Source organism: Schistocerca serialis, chromosome 5 (genome assembly GCF_023864345.2).
Source record: "Schistocerca serialis cubense isolate TAMUIC-IGC-003099 chromosome 5, iqSchSeri2.2, whole genome shotgun sequence".
Lineage (NCBI taxonomy): Eukaryota > Metazoa > Arthropoda > Insecta > Orthoptera > Acrididae > Schistocerca > Schistocerca serialis.
This window is the reverse complement of record NC_064642.1, coordinates 90866877-90880715: the sequence shown is the minus strand read 5'-3', so window position 1 is coordinate 90880715 and position 13839 is coordinate 90866877.

Sequence of the window (13839 nt, the reverse complement as noted above, 5' to 3'; positions counted from 1 at the left end):
AAGATGTCAATGGCAACCTTATCAGTGATTGGGAAAGAAGCAGGCATTAGGGGGAATGAACACTGCGAAACCGTATCTTGCAAATGAAATAGCATCTATAAAGAGAACAGTCGCATGGAATCAGACGCGCAACCTGATATTCTATTCAGGAAAGTCAAGAATGCCATCAAGCTTTTTAGAAACAACAAACCCCAAGTATAGACACTGTAATGAAAGAAGAATGCATGCGTGCTTTACATTTAATATGTAATACGATGTGGAAAACTGGTGAATGGCCTAAAGACTGTACACATCTGTTCTAATTCTTTTCCACGAAAAAGGGTTAAGTAGGGAAGGCTCTAGTTATCGAACTAAATCGTTAATATCAAACGCTAGCGAAGTCCTCCGGTACGTAATAAAACAACGCCTAAAGAAATTCCAACAGTGTCACATTTCTGCAGAACAAGCCGGTTTTAAGGCAGGTAAAGGTATCAGAGAGACAATTATGAATTTAACGTATATAACTGAAAATGTCGTCAGCTGTGCGCACCTGCCTTCATTTATTGCCTACATTATATAAAAGCATTGATTATGTCGTGCAGGACAAGCTGTGGTACGTGCTCAATGAGTGTGGAGTTCCAAAACATCTAGTATTACCAAAGGTATTGTTGACAGCTATACTACAATCCTAAAGATGGACTTTTACCAAAGAAAAGTCGCCAAACAGCCGTATATTTTCAGAAGTTATTTTATTTGGACAACCAGTCTCGGCATCTCATTACTGCCATCTTCAGGTCCCTATGTACTCCATGTATATATATAAAGTTATACATATACAAAAAAAATGTCGTGTGGCGAGGACCTCCCGACGGGTAGACCTGACCGCCTGGTGCAAGTCTTTTGAGGTGACGCCACTTTGGCGACTTGCTCGTCGAATGATTGTACAGAATCAGATAGATGCATAACTTGAGTCATCCACAGAAAATTCACGGAACCTACGCACTGATGGCTCCAGTTACGTATGTATCGATCTATCTGATTCTGTATCTACAGAGTGCACAGGGAGCCGAAGATGGTATTAATGAGACACTGAAACAGGTTGTCTAAATAAAATAACTTCTGCAAATATAGGGCTGTTTGGCGACTTTTATTTGGTGAATATCTCATCAGCCGCTGTCCCGTATCCGCAGTGGATCAGGAGAGATGAAGATTGGCGGTGAATGCTAGGTTTTTTTTTCTATGTGACAAATGGAGTCAGAGAAAGTTGTATACTGTCACCTCAGCTCTATAACATCTGCACAGGGTATGTCTTTAGGGCACACTTGACGGCTGGAATGGTGGAATTTCAGTTGGAAGCACGAAAGTCAATGATCTACGCTTCGCCGAAGATAACTACCCTCATTGCAGGTTGTGATGAAGGCCTGAATGATCTGTTCCCCAGCGTGAAGATACACTACTGGCCACTAAAACTGCTACACTACGAAGATGAGATGCTACAGACGCGAAATTTAACCGACAGGAAGAAGATGCTATGATATGCAAATGATTAGCTTTTCAGAGCTTTCACACAAGGTTGGCGCCGATGGCGACACCTACAACGTGCTGATATGAGGAAAGTTTCCAACCGATTTCTCATACACAAACAGCAGTTGACCAGCGTTACCTGGTGAAACGTTGTTGTGATGCCCCGTGTAAGGGGGAGAAATGCGTATCATCACGTTTCCGACTTTGATAAAGGTCGGATTGTAGCCTATCGCGATTGCGATTTATCGTATTTCGACATTGCTGCTCGCTTTGGTCGAGATCCAATGACTGTTAGCAGAATATGGAATCGGTGGGTTCAGGAGGGTAATACGGAACGCCGTGCTGCATCCCAGCGGCCTCGTATCACTATCAGTCGAGACGACAGGCATCTTATCCGCATGGCTGTAACGGATCGTGCAGCCACGTCTCGATCCCTGAGTCAACAGATGGGGACGTTTGCAAGACAACAACCATCTTCACGAACAGTTCGACGACGTTTGCAGTAGCACGGACTATCAGCTCGGAGACCATGGCTGCGGTTACCCTTGACGCTGCATCACAGACAGGAGCGCCTGCGGTGGTGTTCTCAAAGACGAATCTGGGTGCACGAACTGCAAACGTCATTTTTTCGGATGAATGCAGGTTCTGTTTACAGCATCATGATGGTCGCATACGTGTTTGGCGACATCGCAGTGAACGCACATTGGCAGCGTATATTCGTCATCGCCATACTGGCGTATCATCCGGCGTGATGGTATGGGGTGCCATTGGTTACACGTCTCAGTTACCTCTTGTTCGCATTGACGGCACTTTGAACAGTGTAAGTTACATTTCAGATGTGTTACGACCCGTGGCTCTACCCTTCATTCGATCCCTGCGAAACCCTACATTTCAGCAGGATAATGCAAGACCGTATGTTGCAGGTCCTGCGCGGGCCTTTCTGGATACAGAAAATGTTCGGCTGCTGCCCTGGCCAGCACATTCTCCAGATCTCTCACCAACTGGAAACGTCTGGTCCATGGTGGCCGAGCAACTGCCGTGTCACAATATGCCAATCACTAGATGAACTGTGGTATCTTGTTGAAGCTGCATGGGAAGCTATACATGTACACGCCATCCAAGCTCTGTCTGACGCAATGCCTAGGCGTATCAAGGCCGTTATTGCGGTCAGAAGTGGTTATTCTTGGTACTAATTTCTCAGGATCTATGCACCCAAATTGCGTAAAAATGTTATCACATATCAGTTCTAGTATAATATATTTGTCCAATGAATACCTGTTTATCATCTGCGTTTCTTCTTGGTGTAGCAATTTTAATGGCCAGTAGTGTAGTTTGTTCATGTTTCGGTCTAGAGATAAAATGGAAAAAGACCAAACTAATGGTTTTTAATGGAAAAGATTTGATCAAATCCAACTTACACGCTGTTTAAATTAACTGGGTATTATCAGTGTGTATGCTCAGATCCGGGAGGGGACTGCCAAGGGGGAGGTTACCATGAGGGAAAGATTGAATAATCAACGAAAGGATGACGTTCTACGAGTCGGGTAGGGAAACTAGAAAATCTGAAAAGGGAAATGCAAAGGCTCAATCTAGATATAGTAGGGGTCAGTGAAGTGAAGTGGAAAGAAGACAAGGATTTCTGGTCAGATGAGTGTCGGGTAATATCAACAGCAGCAGAAAATGGTATAACAGGTGTAGGATTCGTTATGAATAGGAAGGTAGGGCAGAGGGTGTGTTACTGTGAACAGTTCAGTGACCGGGTTGTTCTAATCAGGAGCGACAGCAGACCAACATCGACAACGATAGTTCAGGTATACATGCCGACGTCGCAAGCTGAAGGTGAACAGATAGAGAAAGTGTATGAGGATATTGAAAGGGTAATGCAGTATGTAAAGGGGGACGAAAATCTAATAGTCATGGGCGACTGGAATGCAGTTGTAGGGGAAGGAGTAGAAGAAAAGGTTACAGGAGAATATGGGCTTTGGACAAGGAATGAAAGAGGAGAAAGACTAATTGCGTTCTGTAACAAGTTTCAGCTAGTAATAGCGAATACTCTGTTCAAGAATCACAAGAGGAGGAGGTATACTTGGAAAACGCCGGGAGATACGGGAAGATTTCAATTAGATTACATCATGGTCAGACAGAGATTCCGAAATCAGATACTGGGTTGTAAGGCGTACCCAGGAGCAGATACAGACTCAGATCACAATATAGTAGTGATGAAGAGTAGGCTGAAGTTCAAGACATTAGTCAGGAAGAATCAATACGCAAAGAAGTGGGATACGGAAGTACTAAGGAATGACGAGAAGTTCTCTAACGCTATTGATACAGCAATAAGGAATAGCGCAGTAGGCAGTACAGTTGAAGAGGAATGGACAGCTCTAAAAAGGGCCATCACAGAAGTTGGGAAGGAAAACATAGGTACAAAGAAGGTAGCTGCGAAGAAACCATGAGTAACAGAAGAAATACTTCAGCTGATTGATGAAAGGAGGAAGTACAAACATGTTCCGGGAAAATCAGGAATACAGAAATACAAGTCGCTGAGGAATGAAATAAACAGGAAGTGCAGGGAAGCTAAGACGAAATGGCTGCAGGAAAAATGTGAAGACATCGAAAAAGATATGATTGTCGGAAGGACAGACTCAGCATACAGGATAGTCAAAACAAACTTTGGTGACATTAAAAGCAACGGTGGTAACATTAAGAGTGCAACGGGAATTCCACTGTTGAATGCAGAGGAGAGAGCAGATAGGTGGAAAGAATACATTGAAAGCCTCTATGAGGGTGAAGATTTGTCTCATGTGATAGAAGAAGAAACAGGAGTCGATTTAGAAGAGATAGGGGATCCAGTATTAGAATCGGAATTTAAAAGAGCTTTGGAGGACTTACGGTCAAATAAGGCAGAAGGGATAGATAACATTCCATCAGAATTTCTGAAATCATTTGGGGAAGTGGCAACAAAACGACTATTCACGTTGGTGTGTAGAATATATGAGTCTGGCGATATACCATCTGACTTTCGGAAAAGCATCATCCACACAATTCCGAAGACGGCAAGAGCTGACAAGTGCGAGAATTATCGCACAATCAGCTTAACAGCTCATGCATCGAAGCTGCTTACAAGAATAATATACAGAAGAATGGAAAAAAAATTGAGAATGCGCTAGGTGACGATCAGTTTGGCTTTAGGAAAAGTAAAGGGACGAGAGAGGCAATTCTGACGTTACGGCTAATAATGGAAGCAAGGCTAAAGAAAAATCAAGACACTTGCATAGGATTTGTCGACCTGGAAAAAGCGTTTGACAATATAAAATGGTGCAAGCTGTTCGAGATTCTGAAAAAAGTAGGGGTAAGCTATAGGGAGAGACGGGTCATATGCAATATGTACAACAACCAAGAGGGAATAATAAGAGTGGACGATCAAGAACGAAGTGCTCGTATTAAGAAGGGTGTAAGACAAGGCTGTAGCCTTTCGCCCCTACTCTTCAACCTGTACATCGAGGAAGCAATGATGGAAATAAAAGAAAGGTTCAGGAGTGGAATTAAAATACAAGGTGAAAGGATATCAATGATACGATTCGCTGATGACATTGCTATCCTGAGTGAAAGTGAAGAAGAATTAAATGATCTGCTGAACGGAATGAACAGTCTAATGAGTACACAGTATGGTTTGAGAGTAAATCGGAGAAAGACGAAGGTAATGAGAAGTAGTAGAAATGAGAACAGCGAGAAACTTAACATCAGGATTGATGGTCACGAAGTCAATGAAGTTAAGGAATTCTGCTACCTAGGCAGTAAAATAATCAATGACGGACGGAGCAAGGAGGGCATCAAAAGCAGACTCGCTATGGCAAAAAAGGCATTTCTAGCCAAGAGAAGTCTACTAATATCAAATACCGACCTTAATTTGAGGAAGAAATTTCTGAGGATGTACGTCTGGAGTACAGCATTGTATGGTAGTGAAACATGGACTGTGGGAAAACCGGAACAGAAGAGAATCGAAGCATTTGAGATGTGGTGCTATAGACGAATGTTGAAAATTAGGTGGACTGATAAGGTAAGGAATGAGGAGGTTCTACGCAAAATCGGAGAGGAAAGGAATATGTGGAAAACACTGATAAGGAGAAGGGACAGGATGATAGGACATCTGTTAAGACATGAGGGAATGACTTCCATGGTGCTAGAGGGAGCTGTAGAGGGCAAAAACTGTAGAGGAAGACAGAGATTGGAATACGTCAAGCAAATAATTGAGGACGTAGGTTGCAAGTGCTACTCTGAGATGAAGAGATTATCACAGGAAAGGAATTCGTGGCGGGTCGCATAAAACCAGTCAGTAGACTGATGACCAAAAAAAAAAAAAAAAAATGCTCAGATCTCTGATCAGTGACACAGGAAACTGTTATAATGAAATGAATCGTCGAATCAGTAAGGTCTGGCAGAACCAAAAAATAGTTCAAGTGGCTCTGAGCACTATGGGACTTAACATCTGAGGTCATCAGTCCACTAGAACTTAGAACTACTTGAACCTAACTAACCTAAGGACATCACACACCTCCATGACGCAGGATTCGAACCTGCGACCGAAGCAGTCGCGCGGTTCCGGACTGAAGCGCCTAGAACCGCTCGGCCAAAGCGGCCGGCGCTGGCAGAACAAGACAGCAGACAAAAAAAAATAAGATGCGATGTGGTGTAATCACTGGCGTTCCCTATGTTCTTGCACGATCACGAGACTTGGAACATGAAAGTAAGTGACAATAGCCAAACTGATGCCTTCGAGATGAGGTGTCGGAGGAAGATATTATAACGTACCATGTATAGGAAGTAGAGCGAATACTACGGCTATGGAATAACTTACCATGACAAGAACTTTATGCTGTGTCATCCGAACAACACACATCGAGGGAAAAAGCACCACAGGCGCAAAGATGCGAGCTGATGCCGGTGCCATAGAGACTCGCCACTTGCGGGAGTTCCGCAAGCGCCATGGGCGGCGCTTAGGATGAAGATATCGACTTCGCCTCGGCCAAATTCGGGACGAGTACAATCCGCCAATGACCGGATGACAACCGACAGAAGCCTACTCGGAAGATAGAAGAGCAGTTCTCGCCCACTTGGTTATAGATCATCGTCCACGGCTGTCTTAGATAGGAAACGTCATTTAGTGAACTCTTAGAAGCGAACAGAAAGTTGTTGTAAATTGCATTTGCTATGTACTGTGAAGTTTACCTACGATTATTTGCACTTAGCGATTTAGGTACTTTTTTGAGTTGTATTACGTACAGTGTTGCAGAATTCATTATTCGACAAGTCACAAAGGTCAGTAAATCTTCTTAACTCATATGTGTGACTTTGTTTTTGATTTGTTGGAGTGTTGTAGAGCCTTCGTTCTCCCATCCTGTTACCTGATCCTGAGGCATACCTGTGTAACAGTGGCAAGGAGGAAGTGCCGTTTCACCAACTCACAAACTCGGCCTACCGTAACCACAATGGCAACTCGGCGTCCACAGCAGGTGCGACGAGGCCTTTACAAAACTGGCGACGAGGGTTTACAAAACCGGCGACGATGGATTACAAAACTTTATCTTCCCGTGTCAGTCAAAGCTACTTCCAGTTCATTGAGAAGAGAAAGAGGTAATTTATAGAAGACAATCTTACAAGGCGGAAACGAAGACAAGAGACCACGAGCATGAACAGGAAGTAGATGGTTCGAAGAAGCGGAGAAAATGACCGACCTACCTCTTTACGTTGTATTTATAAGTGCTAAATATTGCGGAGACATCTAGTCCAATGAATGAATGAAAAATGAGATCACGACACGCAGCAGTGAGTAAACCGACTAACGACGATGAACCAGAGGCTTCAGCTGTTTATGGCAAACCTGAACAAACTTATGGGCTCATGACCTAGCCGATTTGAGGCCATTATGTAGGCGAAGCGGTGTTGTACGGTATTAGCGTTGTGTCTCTTGTGACTGAGTTAATTTTCTACCCGGCTTGTGTACTTTTCCTTATACGTACCCGCACTGCAATGTCAACACGAGCCGGGTGGGGGACCACTTTCTGACACCTGTGAATAGCCGCCTGATCAACACACGGGCCCTTTCCGGACTTCGTCCCTATACATGAAAAACTTTGACGTTAATTATTCGCAAAGCCTTTCGACAACCAAGAAATTGATATGAATATTTATAAATTATATGTAATTTCTGCTGCCCACGTTTCCGTAAGCATTGGAAAGTAACCCTGTATGAGTACGTAACATGACGAGTATTGTCTAACGGATACGATAAATAAAGTCTGCAAACCGGATAAGGGAGAGAGAGCTCATTGAGCATCGTGCCCGCTAACCTCCACCCTCATCAAAATTGTGGAAGAGAAATTGCGAAACGATCGATAGCTAACGGTCGACCAACTCGAAACTTGGTGTCTGTAATTGATTTCCGCGCGAAGTAAACATGCTGCGCCTGAGAATTATTCAGATTTTACTGCGCCCAACAGCCGGTTACTGAAACGTTTGACGTGATTACGGTGCATTCGCCCTTCGCTCCGCGGCGGTCCCGTGTTCAAACGGAGCCGCCTCCTCTTAGTGGGGTCGAAGGTCGCCGGGCGGGACCCATAGTCACTGTGCGCTGGGCTCGTTATACGTTCCCGTGAGTGACGTCTCGCTTTATCCCTGCCGATACAGCGCGAAGTGAATCGCGTTACTCTACGCTTGTTGGAGAAACGGACCCTATTTGAAAACACCTGCGTCCATTATCAAAGAGACTGCGAAGTGTTTGTATCTTAATCACAGACGCTGAACGGCAAAGCTACATAGTGGTTCGAGGAATTGCTCACAATGCTGTGACAGGTGTAAATTAGAGCTTCATGATCTTTTTGGCTCACTGGAAGATATATGGTACGCAAACATGCATACGATACAGTGCAGTATTATTCAGATCTGATCACTGACGATGCATTCACATAATTTAATGCATTCATTGTAGTTCCCCTAAGAAATAAGCGGGAAACGTTGTTATACCAAACTTTAGATTTTAATAACACTGCAGAACACCTTTGGGTCTTTGGATTTTTCACGATGAAACTCCACTTAAAATTTCGAAGATTATTTATACTGTAACACCCCACCCGCCACTTATCTGGTTTTGGCGTTTGTTCACCCCAGCTAATTGACTAACAGATCAACAGAGAGTGCAAAACTGGTGCAACATCGGATAACGCAAAGAAAGTAATAAGGCCCTGTGACTCCTGATTGAACTGCGGTGGCAGAGTTGACATTAATTGATTCAGAATTGATCACTTTTAATTAAAAAGGGTTGCACATTGATGTTACATTCAGCTATTGAACACCAGATGCAAATGTTGAACATAAAATTAATTAAGAAAATGACTTGGGATTTCAACTACTAGATTGAAAACAGATGCAGTCGATTAGCACCAATGTATTTTAACTCGCGACCTTCAATGATCACATTACATGACTCTCCTACCAGGCAGTGGTAATAAATTGCGTTTGGGTGGAGTAAAGCGCGATAACTCAAAAGTAATTCCTATTGACTGACCCAGGCGTAATGCGAAGTGCGAGAAGACTTCTATAATACACGGCCCATGAAGCGCTCGTGGAAACTTTGCCAACGCGATCCAACAAATTAATCAGTGGCCGGAGCGGGCGCAATATCACCAAATACAGCGTGGCGGAGCAGCTTCGTTGTGTGGACATCGGCCGACCTCGTGGTGCTGCAAGGCTGCACTCGTCTATTCACTCCTAGCTATCTTGCTCAGTACATAGCTAAACCAAAACTTTCTATCTCCAAGCTCAATCCTTCCATTTCCTAAGTCCTAAATTGCAGAGATGCTCACTCTCTCTCAGTCAAGCTGAGTAAAGAACGCCACGTCCGCACTCTAGGCAAACTGGTAACTGAAGACCCCTATGGAGACTTCTCCCAGTCCGCTCTTTGCCTCGGTTTCCCCTCCAGCAAAAACACTTACGCCAATTGCAGCGCAAGTCGCGTTAATTATGCGTTGCTTCCCAGCGCCGACCAATGCCTGCTCTGGGAAGTGAACAAATTCCCACAAAATTTCCCTTCCTCTCAACTTCTGCTATTTAGCTCCTCCAAGGCCATCCATCAAGGTTAGCGTCTGCTCAAAACACCAATTTTACCAGAATTCTGACTCCCAGTTGAGTACTTCAGATTCCTTGGTCCTACGTTCCCAGCCGGCCGGGGTGTCCGAGCAGTTCTAGGCGCTACAGTCTTGAACCGCGCGACCGCTACGGTCGCAGGTTCGAATCCTGCCTTGGGCATGGATGTGTGTGATGTCCTTAGGTTGGTTAGGTTTAAGTAGTTCTAAGTTCTAGGGGACTAATGACCTCAGAAGTTAAATCCCATAGTGGTCAGAGCCATTTGAACCATTTGAAGCTTACGTTCCCGTCGGAGGCCGGTGTATTTCATTCTGTCGCTCTTCACCTGATTTACTTCAGACTCTGCGGACCGTGAACTCAGCGTGAAGTTGCTGTAGTCACGAACACCCATTTTTGGCCTCTGTTGACCGCTCCACCGTAGTTTTGCGCGGCTTTCTCGCATGTTTCACTGAAAACAGGACGATGGACATTTATCAACAGGCGTACAAGTTCTCCGTCTGCTTCCCGGTACACCAGCAAGGGGTCAACCACTCACTCACTGTCACTCACCTTAAGGCAGCCGGAGGCCGCGCCCCGTTACTGCTTTCTCAGAGCTTGAGCCGCCCTAAGCTGCCTATTGTTGCTTCCCTTCGCCCCTCCCTAGCCGGCCACGGTCACTCGAATACTTCCCTGGGATAAACCAGCCTCCAGTAAATCGACGCGTTTCCTCAAAGTTTTCATATCGTGTGAATTACTTTAAAACCATCACCCGACATTAATTATTGCAATATGTCCATACTATACCCTCTACAAGATGCATTGTGCCTTGTCAGTCATTTTTTGTTCAGCCCTACTGTTCGCTCAATGTGAGTTGGGTGATCTTTAATGACTTCATGTAAGGGGCATAGTTCTTGCCATCTTACAATACCTTCACAACAGCGAAAATTTCTGTAACCCCCCACCAGAGAAACTACTTTGTATAACTGTTAGCGCACGACTAATATTGCTGGAAAAACACAAATAAGACAGCACCCAGCAGTACTGACAGCAAACATGCGGTCGTATTGGAAACTAACCACTACTGTTCTCCGCAACAAGCCCTGTGAGTGTATGGATAGAGATCCACAGCGCATATCGTCGATATATGCACTATTGTGCAGAGATTTTTAGTGGTTCAAAAACGGCTCTGAGCAGTATGGGACTTAACATCAGTCTCCTAGAACTTAGAACTACTTAAATCTAACTAACCTAAGGACATCAGACACATCCATGCCTGAGGCAGGGTTTCGAACATGCGACCGTAGCCGGTTTCAATCTATCCCTGGCATGTTCGATAGGGCTCATGTCTGGAGAACATGCTGGCTACTAGTCGAGCGATGTCGTTATCCTGAAAGAAATCATTCCCAATATGGTCACGATGGAGGGCGTGATTCAAATGGCTCTGAGCACTATGGGACTCAACTGCTGAGGTCATTAGTCCCCTAGAACTTAGAACTAGTTAAACCTAACTAACCTAAGGACATCACAAACATCCATGCCCGAGGCAGGATTCGAACCTGCGACCGTAGCGGGAGGGCGTGAATTATCGTCCAGTAAGACGGATGTCTCCCCAATACGCTGCCGATATGGTTGCACTATCAGTCGGAGGATGGCATTCACTTATCGTGCAGCCGTTACGGCGCCTTCCATGACGACCAGTGGCGTACGTCGGACCCACATAATGCCACCCCAAAACAGCAGGAAACCTCCACCTTGTTGGATTCGCTGGACAGTGTGTCTAAGGTTTCAGCCTGACCAGGTTGCCTCCAAACACGTCACCGACGATTGTCTGGTTGAAGGCATACGCCACACTCATCGGTGAAGAGAACGTGATGCCAGTCCTGAGCGGTCCATTCGCCATGTTGTTGGGAGCATCTGTACCACGCTGCAGGGTGTCGTGGTTGCAAAGATTGACCTCGCCATGGACGTCAGGAAGTTGCTCATCATGCAGCCTACTGCGCACAGTTTGAGTCGTAACGCGACGTCCTGTGGCTGCAAGAAAATCATTATTCAACATGGTGGCGTTGCTGTCAGGTTCCTCCGAGCCATAATAGGTACGTAGCGTTCACCCACTGCAGTAATAGCCCTTGGGCGGCCTGAGCGAGGTATGTCATCGACAGTTCCTGTCTCTCTGTGTCTCCTACATGCCCCAGCAACATCGTTTTGTTTCACTCCGAGACGCCAGGACACTTTCCTTGTTGAGAGCCCTTCCTGGCACAAAGTAACAATGTGGACGCGATCGAACGGCGGTTTTGACTACAGATACAGTTCCGCACTGTCGCCTGATAAACAAAGTAAGAGCCTACAGAATATCAGACCAGCTGTGTGGCTGGATTGAAGAGTTTTTAGCAAACATAACACAGCATGTTGTTATCAATGGAGAGACGTCTACAGACGTTAAAGTAACCTCTGGCGTGCCACAGGGGAGTGTTATGGGACCATTGCTTTTCACAATATATATAAATGACCTAGTAGATAGTGTCGGAAGTCCCATGCGGCTTTTCGCGGATGATGCTGTAGTATACAGAGAAGTTGCAGCATTAGAAAATTGTAGCGAAATGCAGGAACATCTTCAGCGGATAGGCACTTGGTGCAGGGAGTGGCAACTGACCCTTAACATAGACAAATGTAATGTATTGCGAATACATAGAAAGAAGGATCCTTTATTGTATGATTATATGATAGCGGAACAAGCACTGGTAGCAGTTACTTCTGTAAAATATCTGGGAGTATGCGTGCGGAACGATTTGAAGTGGAATGATCATATAAAATTAATTGTTGGTAAGGCGGGTACCAGGTTGAGATTCATTGGGAGAGTCCTTAGAAAATGTAGTCCATCAACAAAGGAGGTGGCTTACAAAACACTCGTTCGACCTATACTTGAGTATTGCTCATCAGTGTGGGATCCGTACCAGATCGGGTTGGCGGAGGAGATAGAGAAGATCCAAAGAAGAGCGGCGCGTTTCGTCACAGGGTTATTTGGTAACCGTGATAGCGTTACGGAGATGTTTAACAAACTCAAGTGGCAGACTCTGCAAGAAAGGCGCTCTGCATCGCGGTGTAGCTTGCTAGCCAGGTTTCGAGAGGGTGCGTTTCTGGATGAGGTATCGAATATATTGCTTCCCCCTACTTATACCTCCCGAGGAGATCACGAATGTAAAATTAGAGAGATTAGAGCGCGCACGGAGGCTTTCTGACAGTCGTTCTTCCCGCGAACCATACGCGACTGGAACAGGAAAGAGAGGTGGAACGTAAAGTGCCCTCCGCCACACACCGTTGGGTGGCTTGCGGAGTATAAATGTAGATGTAGACAACAAGAGCCGTGTATTTCCTTCCTGGCGGAATGACTGGAACTGTCGAACCCCCCCGTCTAATAGGCGCTGCTCATGCATGGTTGTTTACATCTTTGGGCGGGTTTAGTGACATCTCTGAACAGTCAAAGGGACTGTGTCTGTGATACAATATCCAAAGTCAACGTCTATCTTCAGTAATTTTGGGAACCGGACTGATGCAAAAAAAATTTTTTTATGTGGGTATGTACTCTGTGGAGAGCTACTAGAGATCATGGGTCCCGCACAAAAAAAGCTCTCAGGAAATGTCCGTGAGCAATCTCGAAAATTTTGTCGATAGAGTTGGTGCTCTGCCCGTATTACATGATGAATACTTGGTGTGCACTATTAACGCTTTGCAGAACTGATGTATCTGATGCCCAGTAGATGCTGTTGAACCGTGATTTATTTTCAAAGAATATTCTTAAGAATTTACTTATTTACTAGCGATTCATGATGAACATTAACACATTTAATCACACTATGTAAGCATGGAAGTAGTTGCCAGGGAGTAACTGATGAAATCAAACCAAATTGCTTTTATCAAATGGGAATTTTATTCACCTTAATAGTGGCTATACGCATTTTTAAAAGAAACAGATTTAAAATTATAATCAGAAAGCACCCTCTAAATATCAAAGTTAAAATTTATTCAGAGGCAGAAAGAAACAAGTTTTGACTGTATGAGGTTTCGGGCAGAGAACCTTGCCGCTCACTTATGACACGGCCGTAGTTACGACCGCTCACAACAGCCTCTGAAAGACTACACTGGTGCAAATCTGCAACACACCAGATAATTTTAAACTAAGAGTTTTAACAATTTACACAAGCACACAAACTATGCCCCCCC